The following is a 9,746-nucleotide window of genomic DNA, read 5'->3' as shown; positions in this document are numbered from 1 at the left end:
TTGTCAACATTTTTGCTCGCACGCATTTAGAACTTTTCTCCATCCACGCGTATCTGGCCCCTTTTATACTTTAACAGTTTGAAATTCATTGATAAGAATAACTTGATATACAATCATAATATGGTACATTTCAAGCGCCCTTTGATTCGTAAAAATGAAAAGTATATGACTAAACATAATTGGAGGGCAAAGCGACAGCTCATATGACCATAGAGATATATCTATCTCTGGTGTTGACCTAAATCAATAACATGTCAAGCACTATATTTAGATGATAAACAGGGCGAGTCTAACATTAAAACATCAAGCAGGCGCGCGCTAAACCTCTTTCATATGTGAAGCACCGTCTTGAATCAATAAAATAAAGAGTATATTTATCGAACAAATAATTTGAGAGCGAAGAGCGAGTATATTTTATATACAAATAAATTTTATTGTGACGGTACATAACAAATAATGCAAATAAGAATTGCGAGCTTGAATCATTCAATTTTGACAATTAACTTTTTTAAGGCATTAATACGATATATCTCAAGAAATAATTCATGCGTGGAGTTCAGTCTGAAATTTAAGTTATTATGACAGAATATTTTAATAACTTTTCATAGTCTAACACTATAAACACAACATGCGAGTACGCGCTAACCTCTTTCATCATGTTCATTTTCATAATGACCTGTCACCTGAAAAGGGGATATCTGAAACACCGTTTTTAATCAATAAACACAAAGAGTATATTTACCGAACAAAATAATGTGAGCGCGAAGAGCGAGTTTATTTTATATACAAATATAAAATGTTATTATAACGGTACATATCTCATTAAACAAAATCAAATGCGAGCTGGAATCATTTGATATTGACAATTGACTATTGAAAGCATGAATACGATATATTTTTGGAATTCCATCTCTAATCATGTTAAATCGGTTAAGGCATGGTCACACCGCCCGAGCGTTGTTGGAGCGGCGCACAGTGGGCCGGGGCGAAACAAAAGTGCGCCAAAAGTCATTTTGGGCAATTTCAGATTTTTAATTTTTGTCATGCCCAGCTGAAAGACAACACTTTGAAGAATACTTCAGCAAAATATTTCATTCGGGAATTTGCATAAAGGTTGTTAATTTCCTACCTCAAATCGTAAAATGTGACATTTTGCGAAATGCCGCGTATATGACAACTTAGTTGAAAAACAAGCCATTTCACAGGAGGTTTTTCATGTAGGAATCTGAAATGGCACCTACATAATCCTGATATATTTTTTTTTCGTGTGAAAGGGTTCAAATTAGATAAAAGACATATTTCAGGAGGTTTATAGGATAATTATTCCTCGAAATAGGCTGATAATCCATGTTTTTTGCATTTACATTAGAAACGTTTACATTTCCGTGGATTTCCGTTTAAATTCTATCATCATTATTTTGCTAGATGTATAAGCTTTAAGTCGATACCAAATTTAGCTGCCCGTTTCCATGTTACAGCTGATTTTACTTGACACAACTTGTTCAAAAACGGTCATTTTCATACCGCGCAGTCATTGCAGCGCACCATGTGGGATGTACATTGCCGTTCATTTTTGCATGGCGAGGACGATTCCCCTTCCATTCCATGAAAATGACATGAATTTCGGGATTAATGCAAACAAAATAAAGGTTGATAACGCTTATTAGGGCTACCCGCCCCTCTTCCAGAGATAAAATTTATTGTAGAATAATTTCAGCCAAAAACCCTCCTCATAGTAAAACATTCGTTGTGTTATACTCTGCGTTTTACCCAAGTCTACGCCGCTTGATAAAGCACGTTAATATTTTTCAGATTTTTAAGTATTTTTTTTATCTAATGATCATTTTGATGCCATAAAATTATTTTCAGGATCTCATACACACTTTTTAGGCATGCGAGAAGCATAAACCAACATTCACTCTGGTAAATCTTAAAGTAACACATAACACAGAGTATATATACTGCACATTGTATAGCGTAATTTGTCTGTTCGCAGATAGGTTTTAAGTTGGTATCAAAGTGACGTCATATCGGCTTTAGATTATGTTCAGTCGATTCTACGCCCAAAATTACCCTTGAACATGTTAAAGTAAAAATATGGAATGTAATTTTGGCGCACTTTCAACTCATTCTGGCCCACTGTGCGGCGGTCGTGGAGCGGAGAGAAAAAAATCATCACCGCTCGCTACCGTTCACCATTTTTTATTTCGATTGTTTTTTTTTTCGATTTTCCCCCAATTTTGTGAGCGAAATTCGACCCTCTTTCCCTTCCGCTCCACGACCGCTCCAACAACGCTCGGGCGGTGTGACCATGCCTTTAAGACTAATACACAATTTAAAAGAGTATTGAAACAACACTTTAAAAATGTCCCCACTCTGTAATGTTGAATATTCTTTCTAATTTCATGTGTATCGTGTAGTCTTATATATAAGTTTAGTTATGATTTATTTAATCAACTTGTTTTACATTGTTTCATCATCTTTTGTTGTTTACGTGAAAGTTTGATGTCAAACTTATTTGTACTTTTTCATATCTTAGGTTTTACGATTTAATGAATCTTGTATTAGTTACGATGCATTTAGCGCCACTTAAAAACTGATTATTAGTATAATTCTCATATGAAACTTAGAAGTAATGATCGCTTACTTAACCTGTTTTACTATTATTTTGATCATATTTTGTTGACTGCGTAAATGTTTTTCATGGCAAACTTATTCATTTTTGTCTTTTCATATATTAAGTTTTAAAATTCATCGTGCTAATTTAGTGGTCTAGACTTAATTGATGTAGTTTGTAGATTTCTATAGGTGTTTTTTCATAGATGTACAGTGCCTTACTGATGTAAGGACCCCATTGGAATTAAGCCATCTCGGCTTTCATGGGCAATCCTGTCAAGGTATACACTTCTGTTCATATTTTCTTGTACTTGTTCATAGTTACCTGACAAATAAAATCAATCATATCAATCATATCTCACGAAATCAGTTTAGTCTGAAATTTAAGTTTAATATATGACGGAATATTTTAATCACTTTTTTTAGTCTAACCCTCAACACACCATGCAAGCACGCGCTAAATCTCTTTCATGTATCTGAAATACCGTTTTGAATCAATGAACATATAGTATATTTACCGAACAAATAATGTGAGCGCGAAGAGCGAGCTTATTTTATATACAAATATTATAAATGTTGTATGTAACGGTAGACATCTCATTAACAAATGATGCGAGTGAGAATAGCGAGCTGGAATCATTTAATATAGACAATTGACTATTCATGACTATGAATATGATATGGAGTTCAGTCTGAATTTATACATGACATGGCAAAGAACACTTTAATTATAGTGACTCGTGAATGTCACACCTGACATAGGCCTATCAAATGGAAAATTTTCAGGACTTTTGTCGTATTATACAAATTCATGAACATTATTTTATGAACATAATACATGTGTCAATAAACGAGAACAAAATGAATAGTGAGCTAAATTATATTTGGGACTACAAACGGGACGTTTTAAAGACCAATTCATGAACAAGTCGTAAATCTTACACCCCCCAAAAATAGAGTGCGAAACGCGAAGTGGACTATTTCTTTTCATATTGACTGGAAAATGAGACATTTTATGCGTTAAATAATTCTTATAAGTAGCTGTTTATGCAAGCCCAAAGCGCAAGCGGATTATTGTGATCTGGAAAGGCCGAAAAATTGCTACTTGAAATTTTACCCTCCTCTCATTTTTTCCACCCTTTCCTCTCCTTTTATTTTTATTCTTCTTTTACTTCTTCTTTTCAAATTTTCTTCATCTTTCCTAATTTTGCGCCGCCTACAAGCCTATATGGGGCAGCTGCCATTTCGGCCCGAGGCTTTGAAAAATGATCCCCCACCTAATTCGTTTTTTTTTTAAAAGGGAAGGGCGTGGAGCCGTTCAGCATGCCACTTTCTTTCTCCTCTTTTTAATTTTCTTCTCTTCCTTGTATATCCCTTTTAATAAAGCTTTCTTTCCTCCTCTTTCTCATTGTTTTTGCGGGAGGGGGGGGGGGGGGGCTTGCCCCAGGTTGAAACTCTTTTCGCATCCGAAAAAAAAGAAAATAACTGTTTTGGAAAACGATTCCGCCCTTCATTGTTCATATTGAACCAAACAATCAAGGTCAAATGTTTCCATTTCTCTCTTTCCCTTCTCCATTTCATTTAATTTTCTCATCTTTACCTCTCCTTCCTTTCCTGTCAGTTTTCCTTTCCCGTTCTTTTCCGCTCTTTTCTTTCCTTACAAAGCTCAATTTTTCACATTATTTTCTGTCTCTTCTTTTCCCTTCTCCATCTCCTTTTTTAAGCTCCTCCTCTTCTCAATTTATCTCCCCTCTCCCTTTCCCTTCTTACCCTTTTCACCTTCATATTCTGCCCTCAATACCCTTCTCTCTTTTTTCTAGTTCCCTCCTTTTTCATTTCCCTCTCCCCTTCAGCTCCTCCTCCTCTATCCTTTTTCTCTTTCCCCTCTCCTTTTCCCTAGATACGATATGGCCACCACAAAAACAGACCCAGTATTAAAGGACAAGTCCACCCCAACAAAAACTTGATTTGAATAAAAAGAGAAAAATCCAAGTAGCATAACGATGAAAAAATTATCAAAACCGGATGTAAAATAAGAAAGTTATGACATTTTAAAGTTTCGCTTCATTTCACAAAACAGTTATATGCACATCTCGGTCGGTATGCAAATGAAATATGAAATATTTTGATTTTCTCATCATTGTCATGTGAAATGAAGTTTCATTCCTCCCTGAACACGTGGAATTCCATTATAGTATAACATTTTGTGGTTCAGGCAAGGAGGTCCTAATTGTCAAATTCGTAAAAATTGAAATAATTCAAACAATAAAAAACAAAAGAAATAGTGAGTGACATCATTGACTCTCTCATTTGGATGTAACTGACTCGTTCATATAACTATTTTGTGAAAAATAAGCGAAACTTTGAAAATGTCATAACTTTCCTATTTTACATCCGATTTTGATGAAATTTTCAGCATGTGCTTGTCTGATTTTTCTCTACTGATTCAAATCAACATTTTTCTGAGGTAGACTTGACCTTTAAAAATAGCAAAAGACATGCAAACATTTTGATAAGATTCCTTGTGCCCATACCAACTAAACTACTCAACAAGAAATTGGAAATAATTCATGGTTTTGATATCTCTTTCTTTTTTTCTTTTTACAGAACGATAAATTGGAAAATTATCATTAAAGAAAGTTGACTGGTAGCCCCAAATATATATTTAATTAAGAAGCCCCAGATCAATTAAGCAAACACCGACCCTCGAAAAATGGTTGCTATCCAGTCTGAGATGTACCGTAGTCTTCGAAATAAAGACCCACACAAGTCTATGACATCACGAACAAAAGGCGTTCCACTTGTTTTACGTTGTTATCAGGATCTTTAAGGACAAGTCCACCCCAACCACAACAAAAAAAATATTTGAATAAAAAGATGAAAATCCAACAAGCATAACACTGAAAATTTCATCAAAATCGGATGTAAAATAAGAAAACTGTGACATCCTGGTCGGTGTGCAAATGAGGAGACTGATGACATCATCCACTCACTATTTCTTTTGTATTTTATAATATGAAATATTATAACTTTCCCCTCATTGTCAAGTGAAACAGTGATTAATGCCTCCCTATACATGTGAAATTAGCATTATTTAACACTATAGGTTCAGTCAAGTCAGTCCCTATAAACAAATCTGTAAAAAATGAAATATTGTATAATTCAAACAATAAAAAACAAAAGAAATAGTGAGTGATGGACATCACTGACTCATTTGCATGTCGCTGATACTGCTGTTGTGCATATAATTTTTTTTTTTTTTAATAAGCGAAACTTCGAAATGCCATAACTTTCTCATTTTACATCCGATTTTGATGAAATTTTTCAGTATGGTGCTAATTTGATTTTTCTCTATTAATTCAAATCTACAATTTTGCTGGGGTGGACTGACCTTAAAATTACCAGATTGAAGGGAGACCATGGTGTGCGTACACTCACTGGATGTGCCGTGGCCAAGTGGCCTGGCTATACATGGAAAGTCCGGGGTTCGATCCCCGTCCGCTTCATCTATGCCCGTGAGCAAGGCATTAAATCGACAATGCTCTTTTACCCTGCATTCAAATAAATGGAAATGCTATACGCATTATTGGTAATTAGGTGTGAACTTGTTTGTTTTAAAAAAATTCTCCCTGAAATAAAAGACTGAATTTAGACCACTGTTTATGCATATATTGCATCTAGTTTTAATAATCATTTGAGTACTAAAATTATGTTTCTCATTGGCATGATAATACAAAAATAGAAATTGAGAAAGAGCTGACGTTACTGGCACTATAGATGTCTAAAAGAAGAAATACATACTGTATATCATAGACCATACTACGGTAAAACACTTAAGTAAAGTCAAGGCAGAAACAAATATATTTTATCATATGGATGTTAATTTTACAGTTTGAATATTTACATTAAATATTTATTTCAATATTATGAGGCATCTCGTCATTGCTGTGAAAGTATAAGGAATGTAATTTGACATAATCCTAAGAGGAGATGATGACGATGATGGTGGTGATAAGATGATGGTGATGATGATGATGGTGATGATGACTATGATGATGATGGTGATGATGATGACTATGATGATGTTGATGATGATGATTATGATGATGATGCTGTTGATGTTGATGATGATGATGATGATGATGATGATGATTATGATGATGATGTGGGAGGTGCTGCCAATACATAGTGGTGGGTGGTAGTGATGCTGATGGCAGAAATTTTCAAAGCCTAATTTTCTACTGCAAGTTTTCACACAACTCCACCCAAAAGAGTATGTCAGATCCTTCAATTTTAAATTTGATACCAAACAAAAAAAAATCATTTTGTCTACTCTCTTTCAATTCACATATTGTTGAACATTAACACATTCTAGGAAAACTTTCCATGTATGACCATATCGTGGCGCAGTAATTAACATAAAGATTGTGGATTGAGTGTGGGACTGACTAAAGCACCTGATTACATTGACTATTACGTAAGTTTACTATTAATCATAAAAATTAATCAAAGAAATCAAACATAAGATCAATCAAACATCACTGTGCTACTGGGCCAAGGAAGTGAATGTAAACTAAAAAAATAAATAAAAGCTATGATATGGTCACTTTTTCATATATTTTGGCACAAGATTATCTGAGTTTTTAAACATTATAAAATTCTCAGAAAGCTTAATATCTAAATTAAATGTTAATTAAAAATATATTTCTATATATGATATATATATCATCATCATTCTATTTGACCATTTGCTTCCTATATATACTGTTTATACAAATCAATATGATTCAAATATCATTCGTAAACCCTATAAAGATAAGCATTGATAAATACCATCTACATTCACAATATTAGAGACAGAGTAAAAATATGTGTGGAATGGACAGAACAATTTATAATTAAAATTCAATAAACCCACATATATATTAGTACATGAGTGTACTTAAAGTTACTGTGCATAAATTACTGTATGAGAGAAATGGTGAAAGACCACACCCATGTCTTTGAGAAATGTTTTCTATGCCAAGAAAATCAGATGAACCTTTACTCTCTAAGATATTGCCAATTTAATGAAAACCCCACCATGATCACAAAGATATTACATGTCCGGACAGAGTATTTTATCCCAAATAATTGGATATCATTTTTGATGCGGTATGTGTTTAAGCATGAATAATCTAGAGGTATTCCTTGCTGTGATATTAACTTTGATGTGTTTCAAAGTAAGGAATGACAACTCTGAACAAGTTGAATGAATATACATCCATGACATCATAATACTACAAGTACATGAAATGCTATGAAATGCTATAAAACTTCAATGCAACATGCATTTTCAATTTCAGATTGATATTCAAATATGTTTAATAAACAATACTAATGTTTCGTTTAATTGAAATGTAGCTTGCTATGAATTTTATTGCAACTCTAATTAAGTTTTGACCAAATGGACATATGGATTTACAGTGAATTCTACTCCAGTTCTTTTCTGTTTTGATTTCATTGACATCCAGGTTCAGCAATATTGTATTCATTCCTTAATACTTTGACCCAAATTGAGGTACACAAAACAGCAAGGAATACAGACTGATTACCCAACTGGTGCATAAGCATTTACCCCATCAAAATGGTATCAAATTGTTCAGGACATACATGTTTATGACTGCTTTTTTTTTGCATCAAATTGGTGATTTGTGAGGTGTATTTTTTTCGGACTCAATTTGCAAAATTACATGAAGTATTCAGTACTGTACTTCTCAATTTATTATACAAGTGAGTGCATAGAAGTCGAAGCAAAGATAGATATATTCCTGTCATATTTCTATTTGTTTTTGTATACAACATCACTGGATTAAGCACCTTCTTCACTAACCATTTCACACATCTCATATATTGCACAAATTTAATCAACAGAAAACTATCAATGATTTAAGGAATCCTTCCGACTGAAGGTATAATTCACACTGCATACATTCGTAATTCCAAAGCTTCGTTATTCCGAAGGTTCGAAATATTCCGAAGGTTCGAAATATTCCGAAGGTTCGTATTTTCAAAGGTTCGTATTTCCAAAGGTTCGTAATACCAAAGGTTCGTAATACCAAAGGTTTGTTAGTCCGAAAACGAAATGAGGTTCATAATTCCGAAGGTTTGTTTGATTGAAAACGAAGTGAGGTTCGTAATTCCGAAGGTTCGTTAATCCGAAAACGAAATGAGGTTCGTAATTCCGAAGGTTCGTTAGTCTGAAAACGAAATGATTAATGAATCTTATTTCGTTTTCGGACAAACAACCTTCGGAACAACAAACCTTATTTCGTTTTTAGATTAACGAACCTTCGGAATAATGCCACAAATATTCAGATTAACGAACATCGAGGTATAGGCAATTTATGCGTTTCAGAATTATGAACCTTCGGAATTACGAAGTGTAACCAATTCACACACCCTATAGATATAAAGCGACTGATCAATACGATGCAATTATATACTTACCACACAATGTCAATCAATTATTGTGTCAGACATACAGTATAAAAATGTTTGTGCATGCATCATATGTTAGGTATAATCATAAAAACAAATAGAATGGAATTAGGACTAAACCTACACTAGGATAGATATAAAATAACCACCTTCTGCATATCAATATTAGGAACAAATAATTATGTAATAAGGTGGACATATATTAAACATACTTTTATTCAAATCATCTGGGGTCCCGTAACATAAAACTTAGCAATTGATTGTAGGTCTGACTTTAAATAACTGGGCCCCATCTTACAAAGAATTACGATTGATCCAATCAATCATAACTCTATGGAAATCCATCAGTGTCATAATTTTTTCTAAAGGAAATTTGCACAATGTCCTTTGTAAACAAAGAGAAGCACACTAAATTTTCAAGAAAACAATGAATGCATGAATATGCATCATAGTAAGAAAATATTTTGAACAAGCATGAATAATACACGTTGATGTTGTTGGCTGTCCATAGTTGCGATTGATTGGATCAATCATAACTCTGTAAGATGATCATACACAATAATCAAATGAATGCAATCAATCGTAGAAATCAGTGATCAATATCTAAGCTACATTACTGGGCCAATATATCCGCAGTACTTGTTCCCACG

The sequence above is a fragment of the Lytechinus variegatus genome, chromosome 5, assembly GCF_018143015.1.
Source record: "Lytechinus variegatus isolate NC3 chromosome 5, Lvar_3.0, whole genome shotgun sequence".
NCBI classification, from domain to species: domain Eukaryota; kingdom Metazoa; phylum Echinodermata; class Echinoidea; order Temnopleuroida; family Toxopneustidae; genus Lytechinus; species Lytechinus variegatus.
Note: the sequence above shows the minus strand (reverse complement) of the source record.